Source organism: Eretmochelys imbricata, chromosome 2 (assembly GCF_965152235.1).
Source record: "Eretmochelys imbricata isolate rEreImb1 chromosome 2, rEreImb1.hap1, whole genome shotgun sequence".
Lineage (NCBI taxonomy): Eukaryota > Metazoa > Chordata > Testudines > Cheloniidae > Eretmochelys > Eretmochelys imbricata.
In genome coordinates, this window is record NC_135573.1 from 106392797 (window position 1) to 106403201 (window position 10405).

The following is a 10405-nucleotide window of genomic DNA, read 5'->3' on the forward strand; positions in this document are numbered from 1 at the left end:
AAGGCACTTAAGCACATTGCTGTGTGCTTCGCTCAATAGAGATGGACTTAAAGCACATAGTTAGTATTTAACTTTAAGCATGCAATCAGCGTCATTTACTTCAATGAAACTACTCACTTGCTTACAGTTAGGGAGTCCAGATGTCCCAATTTTTGAGTCTTTTTCTTATATAGACTCCTATTACACCCCACCCCGTCCCGATTTTTCACACTTGCTGTCTGGTCACCCTACTGACAGTTAAGCACATGCTTGAGTACTTTGCTGGAGAGGGGCCCTTACTTTAGTGTAAAGGCCTGATCCAATGACCACTGAAGTCAACAGGAAGACACTGATTGGACCAGAACCTAATTGAGATCAGAGTCAGGCCCCCAGACTTCTTATACAGCACTTTTTATCTAAAGCCCTCAGACTGCTTTAAAATGTTACTTGTTTAAGCCTTGCCATAGTCCTCTGAGGCAGGTACTGCTAACATGATGGAATCTGCTTAATAATGGTAACCAGCGGGATACCATATTTTGCAGCTGGTTATTATACTCGCAAGGTGATTTCCTTTTACGCACTTCCAAAGCATCCTGTGTGTTTAAAACACAAATAAAAATAGGCAGATCTCTACTTGGAAATTAAATTGCCTTCATTTTAAAATTGCAATTTTCATATATGGAGTAGAAGAAGAGAAACCTTAATCTTGAAGTGGCTTCCCATTGCTGCTACCTCAGCAAGTTGACTGCAATGCAATTAAACCACTGGATGGGTCACCAGATGGCATCCAAGCATGAGACAAGTTAATCTAGAGGGGATATGAAATCTTGCAGGAACTGTGATTTTGCAGATTTAAAACAGATTACTGTGGCTAGCAGGCAGCCATACAGGCTTAACTGTGTTAATACTACAGATAGGTAAAGTGAGGCATGAAATTAAATTCCTCTCTCGGGGCCATAGGAGAGAATCACTGGCAGATTTGGTATTAGTACTGTGGTACCTTTGCTCTCTGGCCAGTGCTCTAACGATTTTGCTACACTCCATTCCTTTTTGTTCTCTGTACCGAAATACTCAGATATTGTTAGTAATAGACTCTGCCAAGTAACCAGTAGTCAGGAATCAAGTTGGCAGGCAGAGGATGGCAATTCAGTTTTGTTTGGCTTTTCAGCTCTTCCTGGAGTTCCTATTTGATGTATTATGATGTACTGATAAATACTTAAAACTGGAAATCGGCTCAGAGGACTGGTTGAACCTTTCAACCTTGTGAAACATTTGCCCTTCTGTTTGTTCCTAGAACAATTCAGAGGCTGTCTTGCCTCTGGTACACAGGTTAAAAGCAAAAATCAGTGGTGAATAACTGGTGAAGAGAGAGACTGGGCAGGGGGATAGCAATCGCTCCAATCCCAACCCTTGAACAAAAAATCAATATAGAGATGTGCAAGACAAACTTCTGCTTAATTCATATGTTCTTCAGCTGACAGTCCTCTGACTGCATATTTTGCCTGAACTGTAGCACAAATCTATTAGCTAATCATCTATTAGAGTGATTCTCTCAAAATTAATCGAGTCTAAATTTGACATAAATGATCTAGAATGACAACAATTATAACAATCACTTTACAAAAGAATGACCTTTAATAGAAGAAAAAGCAAATTTAGGCTAAATTGATTCAAATGACACACAGGCAGACGAGGAGGATATCTCTCTTTGTCATTATGGTAAAATGTCTGAGAGGTGATTCTATCAGGCTCCCAAATGTCATGTTTAATATTATGTCAAGGTTTTTGTGACTTTTTTTTAATCATTTTTACTGTTACTCCACACATAGGGAATAAAACTTCACGCATGACTTCTAATATCATCATTAAGATCTTTGTTAAAGTTAATTCCATCATAGCAGATGCATTTTAATTGCCACTTCTTCAAGCTCAGCTCTACAGCACCGTTTATATTGCTTTAAATTAAATCTTTGGTTACTAATGGCAAGATCTGTCAGTCCTCTAAGTAACATAAAAAAATCAAGTTTGTCATGTTTAAAATGTGCAAATGTAAAGGTAGTGAAAATGGATCTTGGTGGATAAAAGTGCTGATCTTGGTGCTACCGTAGTAAATTTCACTGGACTCCAAAAAGATGATGGGATTTCATGCCACCTATATGTGTAGTGAGACTAGGCAAAACTCAGTGTGGAAGCCAATAGAAGATTTGCCTGAGGAAGGAATGAGGTGGGGACTTCAAGATTTGGCTCAAAAGAATTAGTAGTAATCACAGTGCATTATACAATATTATTCTCACATCACTAAAACACTGTTGGGTAACTCAGGCCTTGCCTACTCGGGGCATTAACCCCAGTTGAAAGCTCAAGAGGCCAGCAATTGGTCTAGCTGCATCAGAGCAAATTCCTAGTGTAGGCAAGAAAAGTTTATAATTTGCACTGATTTGAGCTAACTCCAATTTCAAGCCAGGCTAAGGCTCAATCTGTGAAAATTACTGCATTCTTTGCCTTCATTTAGGGATCTGCACTGTTCAGCTACACTGATGGTGGTCACCGATGGCTGGAATCGGGGCTAATTCTCAGGGTTTGTCTACACTTACAACACTGCAGTGGCAGCTGTAGTGCTTAGTGAAGACACTACCTTCACCAGTGGGAGAACTCCCATCGGCGTAGCTACTCCACCTTCTCGACAGGCAGGAGCTATGTTGATGGGAGAAGCTCTACACTGGAAGTTTGGACATAGTTATAGCAACACAAGTTCATAGTGTAGACCAGGGCTGTATGTGGACGTGGCCTTCCTCAGAAATAATCACTGTTTTTAAGTCTTCATCGGGCCTTTTTCATTCAGTAACAAAAGTGCATGTTTTCCCCCTGAAGCTTTCATCTCCTCTGCATCCCTGCAGGGCTCTAAGGACTCACCCTCACCTATTTCCCACCTTCAGCAAACCGCACAATTTATGGCTCAAATCTTTCTCGATGAGGACGAAGATGGATGGGACATCCTAACAGAACCCATCATGCCCCTTCATAATCAGTCACTGAGCAGCATTAGAAATTCCCTCTGTTTCAGGGGCTGATATACCCCTCCTCATAGCTCCCCACACGCTCTGCTGACCAAGATAGCAAGAGACCAGCAAATTGCTGCATTTTACTTCTACAGCCTACATTTATTTGCAGTTCAATATCGTCATCATCATCATCATGTTCCTATTACACCTCTGGCGTTTAGGGCAGTGACAAAGCTCCTCCACTCCTGTCTGTTTCTGGCAAGTCTTTCAGTGGTTTCCCAGCTGTGCCCCAGGTTTTTCAGGTTGGCTTCCACAGCTCTTTGCCATGTTGTTTTCGGGCGGCCTCATTTTCGCTTTCCTTCAGGTGTCCATCTTATTGCTACTCTGGTGATGGAATCAGTTTCCATCCAAAGCACATGACCAATCCATCTCTAACGCCTCCTGACAATGATGGTGTTCAGATACTCTTTGCTGCACTGTGTCGATAGATCTTGGTTTGAGATTGTCCTAGGCCAAAAGATTCAGAGGATTTTTCTGAGGCAGGTTGTATGGAATGAAGACAGTTTGGACATGTCATACTTTCTCATTCCCCAGCATTCTGCACTATAAAGTAGTGTTGAAAGTACGCAGCTCTGATAAATCTTAAGTTTGGTTTGGGTGTTGTATTTTGATTTCCTGAAGGTGTTCCTGGCTTTAGTTCAATAATAAGTACTTAAAATTAGGGGCCATTTTTTTTCAAAGCTGGGCCACCTAAGTGGCACCCAGAAAACTGGTATATGCAAATCCTACATCTGTGAGCTCAAACAAGGAAATGCATGTGCAAACAGGTAACTGTGAATAAAATTGTGTGCACACATCCAATTACTTATGTAGCATGAGCAAATGTAGGGTTTGCTGACACAGCAAGAGTCCATGCAAATTTTGTGGAGAATTTGAAGGTCTATTTATAGAAATTTCACACTGTGTGTGTGTGGTAACTAAGAATCAAGAGTTAGACACTGGACACAATTTAGCTGCATGCAAAGGGTGCAGAAGACAAAATACCAATTAAAGAGCCTTACACAGGGGTGACAAACTGGGAAATATCTGCATTATTTTTTATGAATATTGTTTATGCTTCTGTGTGTTTGGTTATGATAGGGTTACTTGCTGTGGAGTTAGATCAAAAGAGGTTACTAGCGGAACCAAACAGGAAAGGCAACTCAGTCAGGCCTAGATAAGGAACATCCCAACAAACACTCAGATGCAATAGCCAGGTTTATAGCTGTGAAGAGGTGACTCCTGTTTCCCAACCCTGGTGACATAACTGTTTTCCCAAGGCTGAGAACACACAGATCAAAGGGAATAGTAAACCATTACAGGACCCTGGGCTTCAAAAAGGGGGTTTGAGTGAGCAAAGGGAGAGTCAGTGAGAGATGCCAGGCTGGCAAGATGAGAGACAGAGCAGGGGACAGTCAATTTTCTCGCAGCCAGAGATGGGGTTTATATGGGCTGAGGGAACTTACAAATGCTTGCAAGGAAAAAAATTGTGTCTAGAGCTTTAATGTGTACCCCTTTGCTCTGCCCACCTTTGGGTGAAAGAATAAATAATGCTGTGTATTGAGGAAGCTGGGTTTTTTAGTGAATCTACTTTACTGTTGTCACAGGTCCCCAGAAGTAAAGGGCTTACAGGTGCCAAACTTAGCTGAAATTGTTGGGTTAGGAAATGGGGGAGAGACTATAGCCCAAAGTTCCAGTCTCAGAGAGCGATTGGTCTCCAGGGTTCCACTCAGAGAGAAGTAAAGGACGCAGGTTCTGTCAACTGAGGGCTGCACTCAAGAAGGACAAAAGGGGGTCAAAGAGCAGGTATCCTGTTGTCACAGTTACCAGACCATCAGGACAACTTTTTAATAATACTGAATTCATCTTTATGTTTTGTAATTTTGACAATGCCTTTGGTTTTCAATCAAAGTATACTTTCATTATTCTGCATCCATTGATATAAATACATCTGACGTGGACTCAGACAATTTATCAACAAAACCTCATTCTTGTTCTACAAGTATTTATTGACAAATCTGATCTATTAAAATGTTTCCTGTGAGCGTAACCTCATAGGCCAATAAAAAATGTCTTTAGTCTAATTTGTTGTTTCTGTAAAAACTGCTTTTTTTTTTGCTTTTTTTTTTTAAACAGACTTGAGTGGTAAGAGCTGTAAAACTGCAGATAACAGATTGTGGGATATGGACAGTTTAAAGTGGACACAGTTTATAAATCTAGTGTCTCTTAAAATTTTCATTGCTTCTTACTACTACTGTGTCTGGTTTTTACCCGAGGCAAACTATTTTGGTGGAGCTTTGACCAGCCAGTAATTAATGAGGACCAATAAAATACAATGAATATCTCCCAGTATTGAATTCCTCAGCCTCATACAGGATTGATAAGCAGTGGGAAATGAGATTGGTTATTGAGCAGTACCCATAATCTGCTTAGGCAGTGTGGCTTAGTTGATAGAGCACTGGACTGGGACTTGAGATCTGGGTTCAATTACTGGCCTGCTGTGTGTGACCTTAGGCACTTGACTTCTGTGCCTCAGTTTCCCATCTATAAAATGGGGCTAATGATTGCCTGCTTTGTAAAGGGCTTTGAGATCTACTGGTGGAAAGGGACTTAAGGTGCATTGTCTGGAGAGCAATAATGTCTGCATTTCAAAGATAAAGCAGGATTTCAGGCATGTTTCAGGAATCAGCCAGGTTTCACTAATTTCAGGGACTCTCTAAGTGGAAACTACTGGACATGGCTACTGGAGACTCCACAAGGCCCTCTGCCCACTGTGTCCATGGAAATCAAGGAATCTGACCATTCTCAACCAAACAGCAGCCCAGGGTAAAGAGCTGCATAAGCCTCAGTGCATGCATTCAGTCAGCTGGCAGTTTTGCTTTAGTACAAGAGCAATGGGCTTCCCTGTAGGCCCCAGATATCTGACCCATCAGGAAAGAAACTGTAATAGTTGGGGGGGCACAAAACCAGATAACAAAATATACCAATAGAGTCCAAGGTATACAATGAAGTTAAAAGTTTTTATTTTCAGGAATCTAAATCTGGAAAAGCTCAGTATTTCTACCCTGAGAACACACAAGGAGACAAACCCTGAGCTACCCTTCTTCTGACATTGAATTGTACATTTGTTATGAAAAGGAGCATTTTGTAGATGGGTCTGTTACTCCCAATGGTTCTGAATGAGCTGCTCACCCCTTCCTGTCTTATCTCTTTGCCTCTGAAGTAACCATTGTGGCACATCCCTTTCAGGCAATAATAAGTTGCCCCTGAAAGGCCATCAGAAATGCCATTTGGTCAAATGGGCAGCAGAAGCATGGGGAGGATGTACAGGCCTTACCCTCTCGCTGTGAAAATGTCTGAATTTTCCCTTGGGGTAGAGAAGAGACAGGACTCAGTTGCAATGAGTAGTAAGGAGATTCTTTATTGCAGCAATTGGACACAGCCATGACCCTGTTGTGCTTTTTAGCTCAATAGTTCCACATTTAAACACTGTCTATGCTGCCTAAATTCACCACACAGATACCAAGGATCTTTAAGTCCTGTTCTGGGCCAGCCAGTCCTGGAATAGACTGCTGAATATATTGCAATGCCTGTCATGTCACTGCTGCAGTACAAAAGTAGCTGTTCTCACTTGCTTAGCAGGGGTTTGAGTGTGGAGCAGGAGTCCTGAGGTCAGTGTTCAAGCTGCTTTGGTGCCCTCTAGCCGATAGAACCTACCTTCAAGTTAGCCTGAATCTAAGCCCTGGTCTACACTAGGAGTTGAGGTCGAATTTAGCAGCGTTAAATCGATTTAACCCTGCACCCGTCCACACGACGAAGCCCTTTTTTTCAACTTAAAGGGCTCTTAAAATCGATTTCTTTACTCCATCCCCGACAAGGGGATTAGCGCTGAAATCGGCCTTGTTGGGTCGAATTTGGGGTACAATTAGACGATATTGGCCTCCGTGAGCTATCCCAGAGTGCTCCATTGTGACTGCTCTGGACAGCACTCTCAACTCAGATGCATTGGCCAGGTAGACAGGAAAAGGCCCGCAAACTTTTGAATTTCAATTTCCTGTTTGGCCAGCGTGGCAAGCTGCAGGTGACCATGCAGAGCTCATCAGCAGAGGTGACCATGATGGAGTCCCAGAATCGCAAAAGAGCTCCAGCATGGACCAACTGGGAGGTACGGGATCTGATCACTGTATGGGGAGAGGAATCCATGCGATCAGAACTACGTTCCAGTTTTCGAAATGCCAAAACATTTGTCAAAATCTCCCAGGGCATGAAGGACAGAGGCCACAACAGGGACCCGAAGCAGTGCCACATGAAACTTAAGGAGCTGAGGCAAGCCTACCAGAAAACCAGAGAGGCAAATGGCCGCTCCGGGTCAGAGCCCCAAACATGCCACTTCTATGATGAGCTGCATGCCATTTTAGGGGGGTCAGCCACCACTACCTCAGCCATGTTGTTTGACTCCTTCAATGGAGATGGAGGCAACACAGAAACAGGTTTTGGGGATGAGGAAGATAGCTCACAGCAAGCAAACGGAGAAACCAGTTTTCCCGACAGCCGGGAACTGTTTCTCACTCTGGACCTGGAGCCAGTACCCCCCGAACCCACCCAAGGCTGCCTCCCAGACCCGCCAGGCGGAGAAGGGACCTCTGGTGAGTGTACCTTTTTAAAATAGTATACATGGTTTAAAAGCAAGCATATTTAATGATTAATTTGCCCTGGCATTCGCGGCTCTCCTGGATGTACTCCCAAAGCCTTTGCAAAAGGTTTCTGGGGATGGCAGGCTTATTCCATCCACCATGGTAGGACATTTTACCACTCCAGGCTAGTAGCACGTACTCGGGAATCATTGTAGAACAAAGCATTGCAGTGTATGTTTGCTGGCATTCAAACAACATCCGTTCTTTATCTCTTTGCGTTATCCTCAGGAGAGTGATATCATTCATGGTCACCTGGTTGAAATAGGGTACTTTTCTTAAGGGGACATTCAGAGGTGCCCGTTCCTGCTGGGCTGTTTGCCTGTAGCTGAAGAGAAATGTTCCCTGCTGTTAGCCACAGGGAGGGGGGAGGAGGGAGATGCTAGCCACGTGCTGGGGGGAGACAAAATGCGACCTTGGAACAAAAGCACATGTGCTATGTATGTAATGTTAACAGCAAGGTTTACCGTGAAAGAGTGTACCCAGTGTTCTATAAAATGTCTTTTTAAATACCACTGTTCCTTTTTTTTTCTCCACCAGCTGCATGTGTTCCAAGGATCACAGGATCTTCTCCTTCCCAGAGGCTAGCGAAGATCAGAAGGCGAAAAAAACACACTCGTGATGAAATGTTCTCTGAGCTCATGCTGTCCTCCCACATTGACAAAGCACAGACGAATGCGTGGAGGCAAACAATGTCAGAGTGCAGGAAAGCACAAAATGACTGGGAGGAGAGGTGGCGGGCTGAAGAGAGGGCTGAGGCTAAAAGGTGGTGGCAGTGTGATGAGAGGAGGCAGGACTCAATGCTGAGGCTGCTGGAGGATCAAACTCATATGCTCCAGTGTATGGTTGAGCTGCAGGAAAGGCAGCAGGAGCACAGACTGCCGCTACTGCCCCTGTGTAACCAACATCCCTCCTCCCCAAGTTCCATAGCCTCCTCACCCAGGCGCCCAAGAACGCAGTGGTGGGGCCTCTGGCCACCCAGCCCCTCCACACCAGAGGATTCCCCAAGCAACAGAAGGCTGGCATTCAATAAGTTTTAAACTTTTAAAGTGCTGTGTGACCTTGTCCTTCCCTTCTCCACCACCCCTCCTAGTGCTTCTCTCCTCCACCACCCCTCCTGGGCTACCTTGGTAGTTATCCCCCTATTTGTGTGATGAATTAATAAAGAATGCATGAATGTGAAGCAACAATGACTTTATTGTCTCTGCAAGCAATGATCGAAGGGGGGAGGGGAGGGTGGTTAGCTTACAGGGAAGTAGAGTGAACCAAGGCAGTGGGGGGTTTCATCAAGGAGAAACAAACAGAACTTTCACACCGTAGCCTGGCCAGTCATGAAACTGGTTTTCAAAGCTTCTCTGATGCGCACCGCACCCTCCTGTACTCTTCTAACCACCCTGGTGTCTGGCTGTGCGTAACCACTGGCCAGGCAATTTGCCTCAACCTCCCACCCAGCCATAAACGTCTCCCCCTTACTCTCACAGATATTGTGGAGCACACAGCAAGCAGTAATAGTGGGAATATTGGTTTTGCTGAGGTCTAACCGAGTCAGTAAACTGCGCCAGCACACTTTTAAACGTCCAAATGCACATTCTACCACCATTCTGCACTTGCTCAGCCTGTAGTTGAACAGCTCCTGACTACTGTCCAGGCTGCCTGTGTATGGCTTCATGAGCCATGGCATTAAGGGGTAGGTTGGGTCCCCAAGGATAACTATAGGCACTTCAACATCCCCAACAGTTATTTTCTGGTCTGGGAATAAAGTCCCTTGCTGCAGCTTTTGAAACAGACCAGAGTTCCTGAAGATGCGAGCATCATGTACCTTTCCCGGCCATCCTACGTTGATGTTGGTGAAACGTCCCTTGTGATCCACCAGTGCTTGCAGCACTATTGAAAAGTACCCCTTGTGGTTTGTGTACTCGCCGGCTTGGTGCTCCGGTGCCAAGATAGGGATATGGGTTCCGTCTATGGCCCCACCACAGTTAGGGAATCCCATTGCAGCAAAGTCATCCACTATGACCTGCACATTTCCCAGGATCACTACCCTTGATATCAGCAGTTCTTTGATTGCATTGGCTACTTGAATCACAACAGCCCTCATAGTAGATTTGCCCACTCCAAATTGATTCCTGACTGACAGGTAGCTGTCTGGCATTGCAAGCTTCCACAGGGCTATTGCCACTTGCTTCTCAACTGTGAGGGCTGCTCTCATCTTGGTATTCTTGCACTTCAGGGCAGGGGAAAGCAAGTCACAAAGTTCCATGAAAGTGCCCTTATGCATGCGAAAGTTTCACAGCCACTGGGAATCATCCCAGACCTGCAACACTATGCGGTCCCACCAGTCTGTGCTTGTTTCCTGAGCCCAGAATTGGCATTCCACTGCATGAACCTGCCCCATTAGCACCATGATGCCCACATTGCCAGGGCTGGAGCTTTGAGAGAAGTCTGTGCCCATGTCCTCATCACTCCCATCACCGTGCTGATGTCACCTACTCGCCCAGTTTCGCTTTGCCAGGTTCTGGTGCCGCATATACTGCTGGATAATGTGTGTGGTGTTTAATGTGCTCCTAATTGCCAAAGTGATCTGAGCGGGCTCCATGCTTGCCCTGGTATGGCGTCTGCACAGAAAAAAGGTGCGGAACGATTGTCTGCCATTGCCCTGACGGAGGGAGGGGCGACTGACGACATGGCTTACAG

At 44.7% G+C, this 10405-nt stretch overlaps 1 long non-coding RNA gene across 1 annotated transcript in view; it reads left to right on the forward strand.

Annotated features, from left to right (window-relative positions):
- The window catches only part of LOC144261234 (uncharacterized), an 82540-nt gene extending 73646 nt beyond the window's left edge, over nucleotides 1-8894 (forward strand). The window contains exon 2 of the long non-coding RNA XR_013345186.1: nucleotides 8252-8894. This is a non-coding gene — a long non-coding RNA (uncharacterized LOC144261234). The remainder of the gene's footprint in view (nucleotides 1-8251) is intronic.
- Nucleotides 8895-10405: the final 1511 nt, after the last annotated feature.